This window comes from Sitophilus oryzae, unplaced genomic scaffold, assembly GCF_002938485.1.
Source record: "Sitophilus oryzae breed Bouriz unplaced genomic scaffold, Soryzae_2.0 scaffold_357_pilon_pilon, whole genome shotgun sequence".
Taxonomy (NCBI): domain Eukaryota; kingdom Metazoa; phylum Arthropoda; class Insecta; order Coleoptera; family Curculionidae; genus Sitophilus; species Sitophilus oryzae.
The window spans coordinates 1093107-1109436 of NW_022146926.1; positions in this window are offsets into that span (position 1 = coordinate 1093107).

The following is a 16330-nucleotide window of genomic DNA, read 5'->3' on the forward strand; positions in this document are numbered from 1 at the left end:
GACATAATTCAAATTGACTGACTTGCATTAATAAAGCTGCTGGATGAGTCAATTATCGGATATTTTAACAATCTAGAAATTGTTGACATTGCTATTCTCAATGTGAATTTTAAACCGGTTCAAAATAGGAAAATTGCATAAAAATAATTAATACGTATTCTCATAATTTTTATTTTAATAAAACGTACTTCCAAACAAGTAGTGATAGACCAAAAAGATTTTTAAATAAGATTTGAAATAAATTTTAAATATTTAAATGTATTAATATACAGGGCCCGGCAATAGTGCGTCGGGCATCTTGTAGCTCTTCGAATAAAAAAACTTGGGAGTGCAAACCTAAAGTATATACTAGGATGTATTGTAGGAAAATATTTGAACTTCTATAAGGCAACAAGAAAGTGTGAGTACATCGGGATGATTTTTTTAAAATGAAACACCCTGTATATTATTGCATTTTTGGCTTTATATCACTTTATATAATCCTAAGATATGAGTAAATATATTTCGATAGTTTCAGTGATATTAATAAATAAATAAATAATATATATTTTTCAGCCTCTATTAAAAAATTATTAAAAATACCAAGAACTGTCCTGAAATCAAAACTATATTAGATATTTACTTTAGATGGCCTATACATACTTTGCTATAAATACAGGAAGTTCAAAAATATACGCCAAACTTTCTAAAATATAAAATAATTTTTCTTCGTTTTTTTTTTAAATGGAATAAGTGGGAGGGGGGTTAATCTCTGCGACCTTAGAGATCTATTGTGTCCCCCTTTCTTGAGTTATAACTCATCATACAGTCCCAGGACTTCCTACGGAGACCCGTGTCCTTCACAGTCGAGAAGCTACGACCCAGGCCGGGTAGACGAAACGGTAGCTTGTAGGCCCCCGACCCTTGGAGGAGGTGGTAACTTGTATGCCACTTGCGGAGGATGGTCTCACGCAAGTGTCAGCCACCTCTCCTGTAGTTAGGCCCCTTGGAACTTTCATTGTTACTGTTCCCAGTGTTGCTAGGGGGTTTCCCCACAGCTTCACCGGTGATGTTTTTATTACTATTATTACCAGATCTCATAGTGTTCCCATGAGTCGCTAGGGATAGTCGGTCCACTTCTACAGAGCCCCGCATTTAGAAGTAAGGGGTAAAATACAATGGGGTGCCCCAAGGTTGAGGCTGTCCGTAGCCCCGCCCGGTATCATTATATGTCTTGGTGCGTGAGATGCTTTTTAGACCAAGCCAAGTGCTAGGGGGGATTCCCCCCAGCACCTGACCAGGAGCTTCCCCACCAACGACAAAGTCTTCCATCTCGTAGGGGAAGTTTTTAAATGGAACACCCTGTATATTATTTTTTCAATGGATGGAGAATTATAAAATGAACAATTTTTGTTTTGACAGTATTTCAATTTTTTTTATTGGAATTATTGAAAATATTTAGGTATATTTTTAAACGTAAAATTAACAAAATTAAAAACATTTACAAAGGTTGACGCAAAATATTATGGTGATTGGTGATATTTCTCAAATAACTAGACGATACTTTTTAATTCAACTTATAGAATTACCGTTTTATAGTTTTAGAAATATCTACGATTTTATAGAAAATAATAATTGTTTCTCTCGTATTATTGATTTACTGAGTATTAGTTGTTATTTATTAGTAAGTCAGTTTATTAGTATTAGTTATTTTTATTTTAGAAGTAATGAAATTATGAAATATCTGGATGTAACATAAACAGGGAAGTGTGTATTACAAAATCATAAATTGTGAAATATGGTATACAAAGTGAGTTGCCAAATAATTGCCAAAAATAATTTTCTGAAATTCTGATGTTCATTGCATGTTCTCATCATGCCATTATCTCCCGACAGAATTAAAAAATTGTTTTATTTTAATAAAAATGCGAAAAACACCGTTCTGCTTAATATTCAATCAAAATTAATTCCAATTCAAATCTATAAAAATATATATTTTCCACTTTTAGTTCGAAAATGTTTTTTTTCTAAATACGCCTAGGTGCAAAAAGCACCTGCATACACTCTGTCTATTGAAAGCAGAACTGCGGTACAGTATTCTTTATACTTACAGCGCAGCGGCGCAGACCTAAACTAAATCTGTGGGAATTCTCGGACAGGCTGACGGTAACGCCAGCTACGTCTCGGACAGGTTTTGTCCGAAACGAACGAAATCGCCCATTAGGTTGCGCATCTTCTTATTTCTTCATTCAACGGTTTTACTTAATATCTGAGTATTCTAACACCAATCTACAATAAAAGACTGTAGTGCAGCTTACATCAAAGAACCTTGTGTCTATTGCCTAGATGAAATCTAATTATATTTAGAGATTACTTACATATTACATACATATACCACAGAATATCTAGCTACGCAACAGAAGCCTCGTTACATGTATAAAATTGTAGGTAGCAAAAGGAGACAGGCTTTGAAAGTCTGTCTCCAAATCAGATATTTTGATGTGGTAGTTTCGCTACTACATAATAGAGGGCAATAAATTTAAAAGAAAACAGTTTTCTACAAACAAAATTTAAAAATATTTTGTGCAGTGTTGCCATTGTGTAATTCATATCGTAATACTTCCTGATAAAGCCTACCTTCAAATTTGCTACATCATTTAAACATATTAAAATAGATCAGAGCTGTTTTTTTCAGTTTGCCATGTTAGTTGGAATTAAATCTTATGAGCTAAATTACAATCACTTCCTGACGTTTGATTGTATAATTGAATCCTGAATTTTCATTGTAATTCGGCGACAATATAATAAGTATTGTTCTACTATTATGATACCACTTCCTGACGTTCGATTGTGTTCATACCAAGTTCATATTGTATAATCGGGAAAAAACGGCGTTAGCGATAGCTATGAAATTAATATCACGGTCATTTTATATGTAAATTTATATGGGAAATGTCATCGATCGTCCTTTTCCAGCCAACTTGAACGCCGTTTTTTTCAGAAGCATATCAAGTGATACCATATATAGTACTATATTACGATACATGGCGTTCGATTGGGCTTAAACTTGGTATACTATATCTTCAGTGACATTGTAATATCATGGTACCATGGAGCATATAAAGTGGTACCTTCTATAGTACCATATTTGATGATATAGGCCATTAGGTACATGGCGGCAATAGGGCTTAAACTTGGTATACTACGTATTTTCGGTGACATTGTAATATGATGGTACTATGATGCATATCATCTGGTACCATAATATAGTACCATATTATGTACATGGCGTTCGATTGGGCTTAAATTTGGGATACTACGTATCTTCGGTGATATTGTAATATTATGGTACCATGGTGCATAATAAGAGGTACCATAATATAGTACCATATTACGATGCCATTTCCTGGCGTTCGATTGGACTTAAACTTGTTATACTACGTATCTTCGGTTACATTGTAATATGATGGTACTATGATGCATATAAAGTGGTACCTTAATATAGTACCATATTTTAATACCATTTCCTGGCGTTCGATTGAGCTCATATTTGATATATACTTGCGTATTTTTTGATGACATTGCATTATTATGGTACCATGAAGCATATCAACTGGTACCATAATATAGTACTATATTACGTACATGGCGTTCGATTGGGCTTAAACTTGGGATACTACGTATTTTCGGTGACATTATAATATGATTGAACTATAATGTATATAAAGTGGTACCTTAATATAGTACCATATTACGATACCATTTCCTGGCGTTCGATTGGGCTCAAACTTGGTATACTACGTATCTTCGGTTACATTGTAATATGATTGAACTATAATGTATATAAAGTGGTACCTTAATATAGTACCATATTACAATACCATTTCATGGCGTTCGATTGTTCTTAAATTTGGTATACTACGGATCTTCGGTGACATTGCAATATTATGGTACCTTAAAGTATATCGAGTGGTACCATAATATAGTACACTATTATGATATCATTTCCTGGAGTTCGATTGGGCCCAAATTTGGTATACTTGCGTTTCTTTATAAAGATTTGTTTAATTAATAATTTTAATTTATTTTACGAATTTTAATTTATTGTTCGATGTCGTGAGAGCAACTTTTATGCTGAACTAATATATTATTAACTGTACCTGTGTCACTTTTTAAAATCTACCTAGGTCTATATAAATAACGTGGCAAACGGAAGAAATTTGTTATTATAGTATTTTTTAGTCAGTTAACATTTTTTGTACTGCATTTTAATAAATTATTTCCATTATTATTAAACTTATATTTCATTACTAACGTTCCAGCATTAATAAATATCACTATCAATCGCCCTGTATATTATTAATTTTAAAGGTAATTAAAGGTACTTTCTTAGTTAACATTATAAGGTATAGTGTATATTAAAAATGTATATGTTTTGTAATAATATACTTAAAACTATTTTAATAGCCAAAGGAATAATTAATATAAGTGTATCTGATAAGAAAAGAAGAATAGAAAGAAACACATACTGCATTATACACAATAAAAAGAATGGGATGCCAATTCAAGTCTTTTTGAATCTGGCAACTGTGCATATTTAGCCGAGCTATAAGGCCGTCGACGAGCCGTCGCACAGTGCTTCGAACATATGGCTCTAGAGGACAAAAATCCAAAACTTCTCTTTTGTTGTAAGCAATTTATTCAAACTAGGTTTATTTGACACAAATGATGAGTACTCTCATTGTACTAAATGATGATGTTCTTAGTCCCACGTTTATGAAAAAAAAATCTTATAAATAATAATAATGTTGGAGCTGTGTTCCATCTAAGCAAATAAAAAGTTATAGTATGAAAACGGTGTAAGTATTAAATAAATTCCTGTGATAAAAAAGAATTGAAATAACATTAGAACATGATTCCTACAATATAAGCCTAATATAAGATAAAAATGTTTTTCTTTAATGAAAAAGAAACATTAATGTTATATTTAATTAAAAAAAAAATTAAGATGCTATAAATTTACTTTAGGACAACAAAATGCATAGATCGTAACTACTCTGATTCAGGAGAATCACTGCTGACAGAATCTTCTAAATTTATAGTATCTAAATCACAGGTAGATGAAGTATCCTCACATATAAGATATTTCTGTACATCATTTTCTAATATGTTACTTTTTCGCGTTGTTACTGTTCATTTTGTCGGTATGAGGGGTTCGGATGTTAATAGTTACCTCTTTAATAGACCATATGCATATATTATTTTTTCCTTTTCTTGGGTATGAGATTTTATAATAAACTGAAAGATGGACACTTTTTTTATTCGACGTTTCGCTCCAACATAGTGGACTTTTTCAGGCACAAGTGGTGTCTCATTTGACTGGAAGGTTCATCAATATCTAATAAGAACATATTTTTTGAAATACTAATAATTTTGAGTTCTTGTCCTTATGATCAAGCCAAGTATTAGCCAGATCGGCATTGCTTATCAATCTTACTCCATCTGAAAAGTATTATAAAATAAAGTTCGTCACAAGCAGACGCAGGTGAACTATACAAAAATTAAAAGTGTATGAATATGGCAACAAAAATATTCAATAAATACGATATGTTTTGATATGTTTTTTTTAAATGCCTTTTTGAAGTTTGCAAACGTAAAATTTTTATACCCATTTAAGAATCATCTTAAAAAATAAATAAAAACTAAACAATCACGAACTTGTTTAGAAATAAATTTAAAGTACATACGTTGTGTTTTTACAATATACATAGTGGCTTTCAATTAAGTACGTACCCGTTTAACTCCATAATATACAGAACTACTATGAATGTTATTCTTTTCACTGATGAGATAATGATCGCAAAATTTATTTTTAGTGAAAATATTTGCTAACAAAAACGCTGTTTATGAGAAATAATATACAGGATGGTTGAACATTGCTATAAGTATAAAATTATATATTCAGATATTAGTAAATTTTAACTTATTTTTTGATTTTTGTCCATGGGACGAAGCACTGTGCGTCGATCCAAAACCGAAAGTTCAAAATTTCTAATTATATTCTGATTATGATATTGTCGCGCCCTCTAGTATTCTATTTGTGCAATTTTAGCTCTTTCATTTCGAGTATTTTTCTGTTGCGTAGCTAGATATTCTGTGCCTATACATTGCTATAAGTTATAAGTGTCAGAGTTAGTTAGTTCGTCTTCTACTATTGACGAAATCAAATCGATTAGAAAATGACTGTAGCAATAATTTGATATTAAATACCATTCTAGGTTCTAGCCTAGATTCTTACGAAAGTTAAATAAACCGAAAGTACTTAAAACTAGATTTTTAAAAGATTTAATTTAAAGATGCATATTTAATTGTATAGGTTACGAGCTAAAGAGAAATCGGCCTTGATGATTTACAAACTGATATTATTACTTAGATTAAGTATATTATGTCAATATGGCAATTCTTGTATATACAGGCTGTCTCAAATAAGTGCAAATATTTTCAGTGCTGGTAGATCTCAATGAAAGAAACATATTTTTTCTTTACCGTTTTTCAAATAAGTCCAAAACAACCCTGTTATTTTACTTCGAAAATTTCCAAAAAACGCACGTCATTTGCTTAAATTTTGAGAACCACTGGATCTTTTCTGGGTTTCCTTTCTTGTAAATATAATCTACTACCTTCTCAAAAGTGTTTTTTGTTGGAGCTTTTGTTCCCCAAAAGTGGCTCACTTTTATAATGGAAATGGGTAGAACTTTTCATTTTTAAACGACACTTTCGGCATTTTTTTACTTTATTCGATAGAAAATGACACTCTGAATAGAATGACATATTATATGTCAACTTTTGAGATTTTGAGCACATTATTTGTTTGAAATTGTAGCATGCGGTTCATAACGACAATTTGACTCGAAATACCAAGTGTGTGGTACCAAATTATTCGTAAAAAAATGCTTTTTCCAAATACACACACCGGAAAAGTCTAGGGATATTACAATTTTATCCAGCCATCGTCAGTAATTTTATTATTTGCATTTCTGATATAATAAAATTAAAATAAAAAAATAGTTTACAGGACGTATTGGAAATAAAAATGCGAAATTTACCAAATTTTTCAAATTTACCTTGATTTTTACTGAACTCAAAAAAATACACACATTTTTTTTTATTCTAAACTGTGAATTAAAAAAAAAGATAAAACCATTTTTACTTAATAAAGGGTATGGCCTCCTCTACTGTTCATTGCAGCCCTACATCGTCTCTCCATGCTCCTGATCAGGTTGTCGATCACTTCTTGAGGTACAGCCTGCCACGCTGCATTTACGGCCCAAACCAGATCCTTACGAGTTTCACGAGGCATACCCATTCTCAAAATTCTTCTTTGGACCGCGTCCCATACGTGCTCGATGGGGTTGAGGTCAGGAGATTGTGCCGGCCAGGGTAAGATGTTTAATTGATGAGCATTGATAAACTCACTTACCACTCTGGCTGTATGAGGCCGTGCATTTTCATGCATGAGAATGAAGTTTCTCCCAAAATCATTGACATATGGTAACACGACAGGCTCAAGAATTAAATTACGATATGCAATTCCTGTTAGAAACCTTTCAAGAAAAACGAGATCAGTTTTTCGGCCTAACTGGACTCCTCCCCAGACCATAACTGTTCCACCTTGATAAGGGTGCACTTCCTGAACATGATCCAACCGAATAAGATTTCCCGGTTCTCTCCATACCCTAAGCCTTCTCGAATCCGGATGAATTCCAAAGCGTGACTCATCCGTGAAGAGAACATTGGCCCTTTGTTCATTCGACCACTGAACATGATCTTGAGCCCACAAATATCGTACCTCTCGATTTCCTCTCGTTAAGGGTTGAGCTCTCCAGGGGCGTCTGCTTCTTAAGTTGACCTCTCTTAATCTATTGCGAACAGTGTCAGGATTAATGGTTACATTATGTGTTTCCTGGAGAATTAAACTAAGCTCTGGTGCTGTAAGAGTCGGTCGACGTCGAGCATTTAATTGTAAAAAATGATCTTGCTGAGGGGTAGTAATGTGATGTCGCCCGTGCACTTAATCGCGATATTACACTTTGCGTTGTATTTAATGCTCTAGCTACGTCGATTTGGCGCATTTCAGCTTCGAGCACACCCATGGCCCTTAGCATTTCGTCTCTGTTAAGATGTCTACGCTCCATAATGTCGTTTAATACTAAACAGAGTTATTTGAATGAATTTTGGCCAGTTATCATAAAAACATAGTCAGTACAGGTTAAATTCGAACAATTGATGCTAGGTGCTTTTTATACATTTGACAAAAAATGCACAAACACTTCTGCAAATATCCCAAATTTAGAAATAACTTGTGTGACTACTTCGTTCCAATCGAAGTAGAAAGTATCGGCCTACAAATATGTGGTTGTTTATTCAAAACATTTATTTTTAACTTTAATAAAATTATATCCCTAGATTTTTCCGGTGTGTGTATGTTACAGAGCCACCCATGTTCCATTTGAAAAAAATTGAGATTTGATTAAAAATACGATTTATGCATCTTTTTACCGGCCAGGACAAGACACGAAAAACATTAGACGATCAAATCTATTTTTCCAAGGCTCCTTGATTAAAAATTAGTGTTTTTAACACAGTATGGCACTCTAGATTGAAATTTAAAATACGATTTTTTTAAACGAAAATGTCAAAAGTTGACATATGATATGTCATTCTATTCAGAGTGTTATTTTCTATCGAATAAATTAAAAATATATCGAGGGTGCCATTTAAAAATCAAAAGTTGTAGTTGTAAAAGTTGTAGTGATCAAAAACAATTGAATAGCACTAAATATCTTTGAAAACTTTGTACAGGCAAAAGTGATTTTAAATGGCGTTTTCTATTTGTCTCTGTCCCTTGTGGGCAGTGGCGTTACTAACTTTAGTGCTTTATCATGGAGGAGATATGTATATGTTTTATATAGAAGATTATTATTAATACACATCATTTTCTTAAAATCAGTCCCAAAAAAGACTATTAAAAGATAAGTTTCCCGAGCTTTTTAACAATACTAAAGTGCTTCTTCAAATGTTGTAAATAAAATTTCTGCTCTAAAATAGTTTTCAATAAAAATTGAAAATTTGGATTTTTTTTAGTTTTCAGTTAAAAATCATAATTTCTTGATAATATGGCAACAAAGGTAGTAGATTAAATTTACATGAAAGAAAATCCAGAAAAGATCCAATGTTTCTCAAAATTTAAGCAAAAAAGCATGTTTTTTAAATTTTCAAAGTAAAATAACTCGCAAAATAAAAACACTAAATCACCACAATACACCAAAACACTTTTACTTTTACACTGGACTGCTGATGATGCTAACATGGTTAGCGAAACGCGCGTCCAGTGTAAAAGTAAAAGTGTTTTGGTGTATTGTGGTGATTTAGTGATTTAAAAGAGCTCCTGAGAAATTTGTGTCCGTATACATAGACAAACAGAAAAATTAAAAGACTGCCAGAAGACATACGACGCGCAGGCAAATGTACCTGTAGCGCATCGACGCAAGTGCCGAAATACGTCCATCTAGCTATATCCAAAGAGTAGATAAGACAAGAGACGACAGTGAACAAAGAAGTCGAATTTCGCGAGAGAGACGCAGATATATTAAAATTTAAAGGTCCCATGAAGTCCCATTTTGTCTGTTGCCAAGTATATTTCTTTGAAAAATAAACAAGATTTTCTGAAAATAAATTAATAATATAAGAAGGATATAAAGTAACGTATGTTAATACGGAAATGTAAATTTTTAGTTTAGGTTGGTTTAGGTTCTTTTTTTCGCAATGTACTGATAATATCAAAGAAACAGAATTACTAAAGTTGGTCGATTTCAAAGATAAACAGTAAAATCTGAAAATCTGACAACTGCGCATTTTATTTATTCGAACCTAAGATTTTAGGACGCTAATCAGCTGTGCTAATCAGGCTTAAACATAAACAAATCTGATTAGTTGTTTTCTTGCATTTTTGCCTTTTTAAAGTGTGTTTTCAGAGTTTTTCGATATATTATCGTTTTGAGAGTTTTTAAGGTTTAATTTTAGTATCGTTTTTATTGCGTTCTAATTTGTAATTATTGTTAAATATGAATACTGAACAGGACACGAGTAGCAGGAAAAGACGAGATGGTGGCATTGTGTGTGCTTATAAAGACTGCAAAAATAGGTCTTGTTCTTCGACAAACATAATATTTCACTCTTTTCCAAAGGATCCTGAAAAGTATTTTTATAGAAATATACTATATAATTATGTTATTAAACTAAATGTAATCCATAGATCGAAGACATGGTTAGAAGCTTGTAATTGCGAGGATTTATTAAATAAAAATTGAGCAACTCTATTTTTTTGTACATAAACTCCACATTGTGATATTACACTTGTTCAAGTCCATATGTAAAAAAAATACACGTAAATAAAACATTTCTTACAAATCGACTTGGTCACTTTCTCTTGTTTACCAACGATATACAAAATATTGCTTTTATTATCTTTATTCCCCGACAAATATGTTTCTAATTATAATTTATTTTATATAATATTTAGAAAACTCATTTTTTTTTCGTTTCTATTTATCTCTTTACCCACACAGTAACTATTTATAAGCTATACAGGCAAATTTTAATAATAGTCTATTTCAAATTTCCCGCGAAAAAGTTACGAAAATTTAAAGGGACAAGCGAGACGAGGTCACTCTCCCCACCACTCAAACATGAAAGGTACCGCGCGAACTGTCGTCTCTTGTCTTATCTACTCTTTGCTATATCTGTGTTTCGACACTAGTCCGTTTGTCTTAGCATATTCAGAAAGAACACGCTAACCTCCAGCGTTGCCAATTTGTGGGGAATTCCCCAAATTTTGGGGAATCCGGAGCCGATTGGGAGTTTTGTGGGGATTTTAGCCATAGGGGGCGAAAATAAGGGGAGCCATTCAACATTTTATTGCTGATTGAAAATGGCGTAAAATTTTTAGTTTTAAAAACGGAGCGGGACGATATATCTTTCCCAACTTAAAAATTATAATCTGCTTTTTACTTGTGCTTCCCTTTGCAAATGCTTCAGTTGAAAGAAAATTTAGTGACCTCAAATTATTTAATGACTACTAGGGAAGGGATTAAAAAACAAGGAGGTAATTTACAGTTTAATCTCTCTAACATATATAATAAATATTGTATTTTTATTAAAATTATTTTTTTTTGTTAAAATAATCATATGGGGAATTTTTAGTGAATCGGGACATTTTTCTCCCCAAATTGGGGAATTTAATTTAGATTTTTGGGTAGTTTAGAAAATTGACATTGGCAACGCCGCTAATCTCATTCTTTTGTTTGTTGTTAGTTCAAAAATGGTTCAAAAAGCGGCACGCGGCGTAGTACAAGGCTTGATCATTTTTTAAGAAATTTTTGATTGTTAATTTTATTTTTCTGCAAACTAAACAGTTGTTTTTTATTAAAAAATAGCAGACAAAGGTAAGAAAGGTAATGTCCATGCCTAAGTTTTTATTTCACTGGCTATTCTTTCTAGAAATTATACCATCCAGCCCTCCTATTTAATTATTAAATGAAAGTGTGAAAGAGATATCAAGGTCTATTCTGTTAAAATATCATCCGACCAGTCTAGGCCCTGTTGTGAACCAGAAGGTGTGCTAAGTTGGATGTTGGATATAGAATGGAAGGAATATCATGGCCGAGAACAAGGCATAATTGTATGCCCCTTGATGTAGGGGGGTAGGTTTGTTTCTAATAGGCAGTAAAACCAAAAATTCTACTGTGAATCTTCATATTCTAGGCCTGTAAAGATAAATAATTCCTGGAGCCATCTCGAGGTATAGTACTCAAGTCGGATCGAATCAATAGATAGCACAATGAAAAGAAATAATAGCCATCATAAAACTGTAAATATGTATATAACTAGTACAATGTAGCTATTTAACTGTAAGTACAATGTAGCTAGATATTTAGTAGAATAGGGGTATTATAAATTAATACAAAATACAATAATTGGTCACTCTTTCCATTCCCATTCAATTCTTCCCATTTAATCATTTTCCCATAAAAAAAGGAAAATTAAAATTAAGAGTGCCCTTAACCAAAAATAGTGAAATAAATGGAGATAGTCAAATTTTATATTAGCGTGTAAGACTTTGAATAAAAAGGTGTAAAAGGATTATAAATGCTGTATTTATATCCTTTAATATCATGATAATATAAAAATTGAGTAGGTATCTCCATTTATTTCACTGTTTTTGGTTAAGGGCACTCTTAGTTTTAATTGCCTTAAAAATAATAAGTATAATAATAATTTAAATCTCCCGCTCTTTCATAGTTCGTACCTGTAGCCAAGTAGAGGGCGCTAAAAGCGCAATTTCCCAACATTTTACCATGCGATTCACCACTCTATGTCCGTATATTCTAAACTCAGTAGTCGCCTCTTAATAAACAGATATTTTGTCTTAACTACTTTTACATCTCATTTTCGCAGAACATTATAGCAATAATATTATTGTATTCATAAATTAGTCTTAGCCGATTAGTAAACATAGAACAATGTAAAACTAATTTAATCTTTCAAAAATATTAATAACAAGCCCATGCCAAAATAAATTGGTAGGTTGCAGAGAAATCGGTGATATGTATCCTGTATGTATCGCGACGGGCTTCAAGGTTTTTCTTTATTACCAGAGAACTAAAATTAACATACTACTTGTACGAGGCGTATCCGATAATTAAGTATAGATAATGCTTCTTTTGCTGGATGGTTTTTATACGATCGTGTGACGCGAGAAATTCCCCTCGTGAGAAACACATTGGCAAAACCGAACTAGTTCTTCAAATTGACGTCCTTCGCTGGGGCCGCACGAGACAATCGTTGTTATTCAGTGGCGTTTCATTGAGAACAATATAGCTACGAAAAACCTTAAGAAAATGTCAATTCTTTATTAAAAAGTATGAATAAAAATCCTATTAATCTCAATAAATAAATCAAAATCGAGTTAGTTACACCATCTACAGGGTGGCGCCTCTCATACGACGCGGAGGCTCCAACACTGATAAAAAAGATAGACTTGAACTAAAGTCGTCATCGTTCTTGAAAAAAAAAATTAGTGGCAAGAGAATTTATTTTAGCGTAAAAGAAAATATTTTGCCTGAAGAAAAACTCTCTTAACTCAAGAAAACTGGTTCTCTTGAAAAATTCGAAAATTTCTCTTGAATCTATTCTCATTCAACCAAGTGCAAGTTACTTTGTTTTAAGATAATAAGAAAAATACGCTAGGAAGTACTTCATTCAAGAAACATGGCCATTTTTCCAATAGCTAAATACTCTTTTGATGAAAAATAACAACAACACGCAAAGACGATGACGAAGGACTGTATACAGGGTGTTTCAAAACAAATGCGAAAAACTTCAGGGGGTGATTCCTTGTTCAAAATAAAGGGTAGTTTGCTTTATAAACGTTGGGTCAAAAGTCAACCATTAGGGAGATATCGCGGTACAAAGATGGCGGAAAAATAATGTTTTTATTTTTTATCTTGAAAACGAAAAGAGATAGACTAATGAAATTTTACGGAAGCATTACTGTTATGAAAACACACTTTCTGGTAATTTTTTAAAATGAGTGGAAGGGGTTGAAATAAACTACCCCTATCATTCTTGTTAATGAAATTTAAAGAAAAATCTTATCAAACACATGCAAAAAAAAATAATTTTGATAGTTCAGTTTATTTAGAAACTTTTTTATCTCTTGTGTTTTTTTGATAAAACTCACCGATTTGAAATTAAAAAATAAAATGTAAAGCATTACATGTCAGGACAAAAAACATTTTTAGATAAAGAATCTAGTGGGCAGCTGTAATTTTTTTAGGAAAAAGTCTAGTCGGCCGCTGTCACTTTTTAGGATGTTTCTAATATTGTTTTATTTGACATTACCCTACTGCAATACGTTATTATCTAGATTATAATTATTATCATTATTATCACTAGATTCTTAATCTAAAAATATTTTTAGTCCTGACATGTAATGCTTTACATTTTATTTTTTAATTTCAAATCGGTGAGTTATAAAAAAATTACAAGAGATAAAAAAGTTTCTAAACAAACTAAACTATCCAAATTAATTTTTTTGCATGTGTTTGATAAGATTTTTCTTTAAATTTCGTTAACAAGAATGATAGGGGTAGTTTATTTCAACCCCTTCTACTCATTTTAATAAAGTGAAAAAATTACCAGAAAGTGTGTTTTCATAACAGTAATGCTTCCATAAAATTTCATTAGTCTATCTCTTTTCGTTTTCAAGATAAAAAATAAGAACATTATTTTTCCGCCATCTTTGTACCGCGATATCTCCCTAATGGTTGACTTTTGACCCAACGTTTATGAAGCAAACTACCCTTTATTTTGAACAAGGAATCACCCCCTGAAGTTTTTCGCATTTATTTTGAAACACCCTGTATACAATCAGTCGGCAGTCCGATCAGTCGTACATCATAGTACGCACGGGTTTTGTTGCTTGGAATTTTTCACTTGGAATTTTGCATAATTTACTTTTTAAACGCATATCGTATAACAAATTAGTGATCGTTATTAACATGCATTTGTCATTTTTTATGGACAAATTTTAGGATATATGGATTCTTTAAAGGAGTTTCTGAAAAAATGGAGCATTTATTTGATATATTTGAAAGTAAGAGACATTTACCTAATGCACCTGTTTAGATAATGCATGTGTGACTATAGATAGAATAAGAATATATGTATCGATTTTGTTATGCAAATAATTACAAAAATTTTAGAATTTCAAGTCGTCGTATTAAAAAGTTCAAAATGTGACCAAAGCTTATAATTTTAATAATTTATTTGCTTTACTTTGAAATCGTGATGTAACATTTCTTTGTAATTTGTAGAGTGATAAACCACCCCAAAAAATACCAAGGAGTGAAGAAGCAGAAATAACTACTATCGAGGAAAATAATATCACTTTACTTACTTCAGACCAGGAAAACCTAAATTTCAGAAAATAATATACCTCGTAATATGCCTGTATATGATGTATAGACTTCTCTTAGATCAACACAAATTTTAGTTGAGTCAATAGTATTCGCTATTGGTTTAAGAAATGTGTCTCTTTAATCAAGAAATGTCCCTTTTCAATCAAGAATTTTTGCATGAATCAAAGAGACTATTGTTCTTGTAGCAAGAACTTCTTTGCATATTCATTTTGGGTCAAGAGTGAAATACTTTGGACAGATAGATTCTTCTATTCTCTAAAGTAATTTTTTAAAGCTTATGAAAAGATAGTTAATGCTTTGGGCAAAGAAACGTCGTTCTTGGCCCTATTGAAAAGCGCCAATCTTTTGGGTCAAAGTCATATTCATTTCGACTAAATTCGAGATCCTTTTTTTCAGTGAAGGAGAACGACAGATGGTATTTAAATGAAATTTTGTGAGAATATGTATGTTAATTTAGAGCATTTTTTAAATATAATATATAGAGTTCTACAGGGTGTCCCCAAAAAAGTTACGCCTCAAAGTTGTTTTTTTTATAATGGAACACCTTATACAGGGTGGCGCCTCTTATACGCCGCGGAAGCACCAAGGAGAACGGTAATTTATATCGAAGTGAAATTTTGGCGGCATATGTAGGTTAACTGAAAGCATTTTATAAAAATATATTGAATTATACAGGGTGTCCCCAAAAATAGTTACACATCAAAGTTGTGTTTTTTCTAATGGAACACCCTATATATTAATTGATTTTCGGATTCTAGGAAATAAATAAAGGTGAGTTTTATTAAAGAAGCATATACTTAAAATCTAAGGAATTTGACATATTTCACATTTTGTGAAAATGAAGAGTAAATTTTAAATTTCGATAATAGCTACCTAAATTTTAGTTGACCTTGTATAGCCTGATTCTTAATTACAGTAAGCATTGTATGTAAAGAAAATGATCCGAAGAGTTATACAGGGTGAGACAAAATTAATATGGAACTAGTCACTTGTAAAAACAAGTTACTCCTTTGTTTTAAACGGAACACCCAGTATAATTTTCCGGTGTTCAATGGGGAATTTATATATCTTCAAAATATTATTAAGGTTGCCTACCCTCAGACAAAGATTTTCCTAGATATTTTAATTTTTATGATTTTGCGTCAGTGAATCTTTATTATTTGAAAAAATCTAAACATATTTTAATTATTACAGAATTAAAACTAGATGTAAACCTCTAATTATGTGAAAAATTAATACATACCCTCATAAAAAAACATATCCCCATAAAAAAACCCAAGAATCATATCAGTTCTCTCTGATGTAGGATA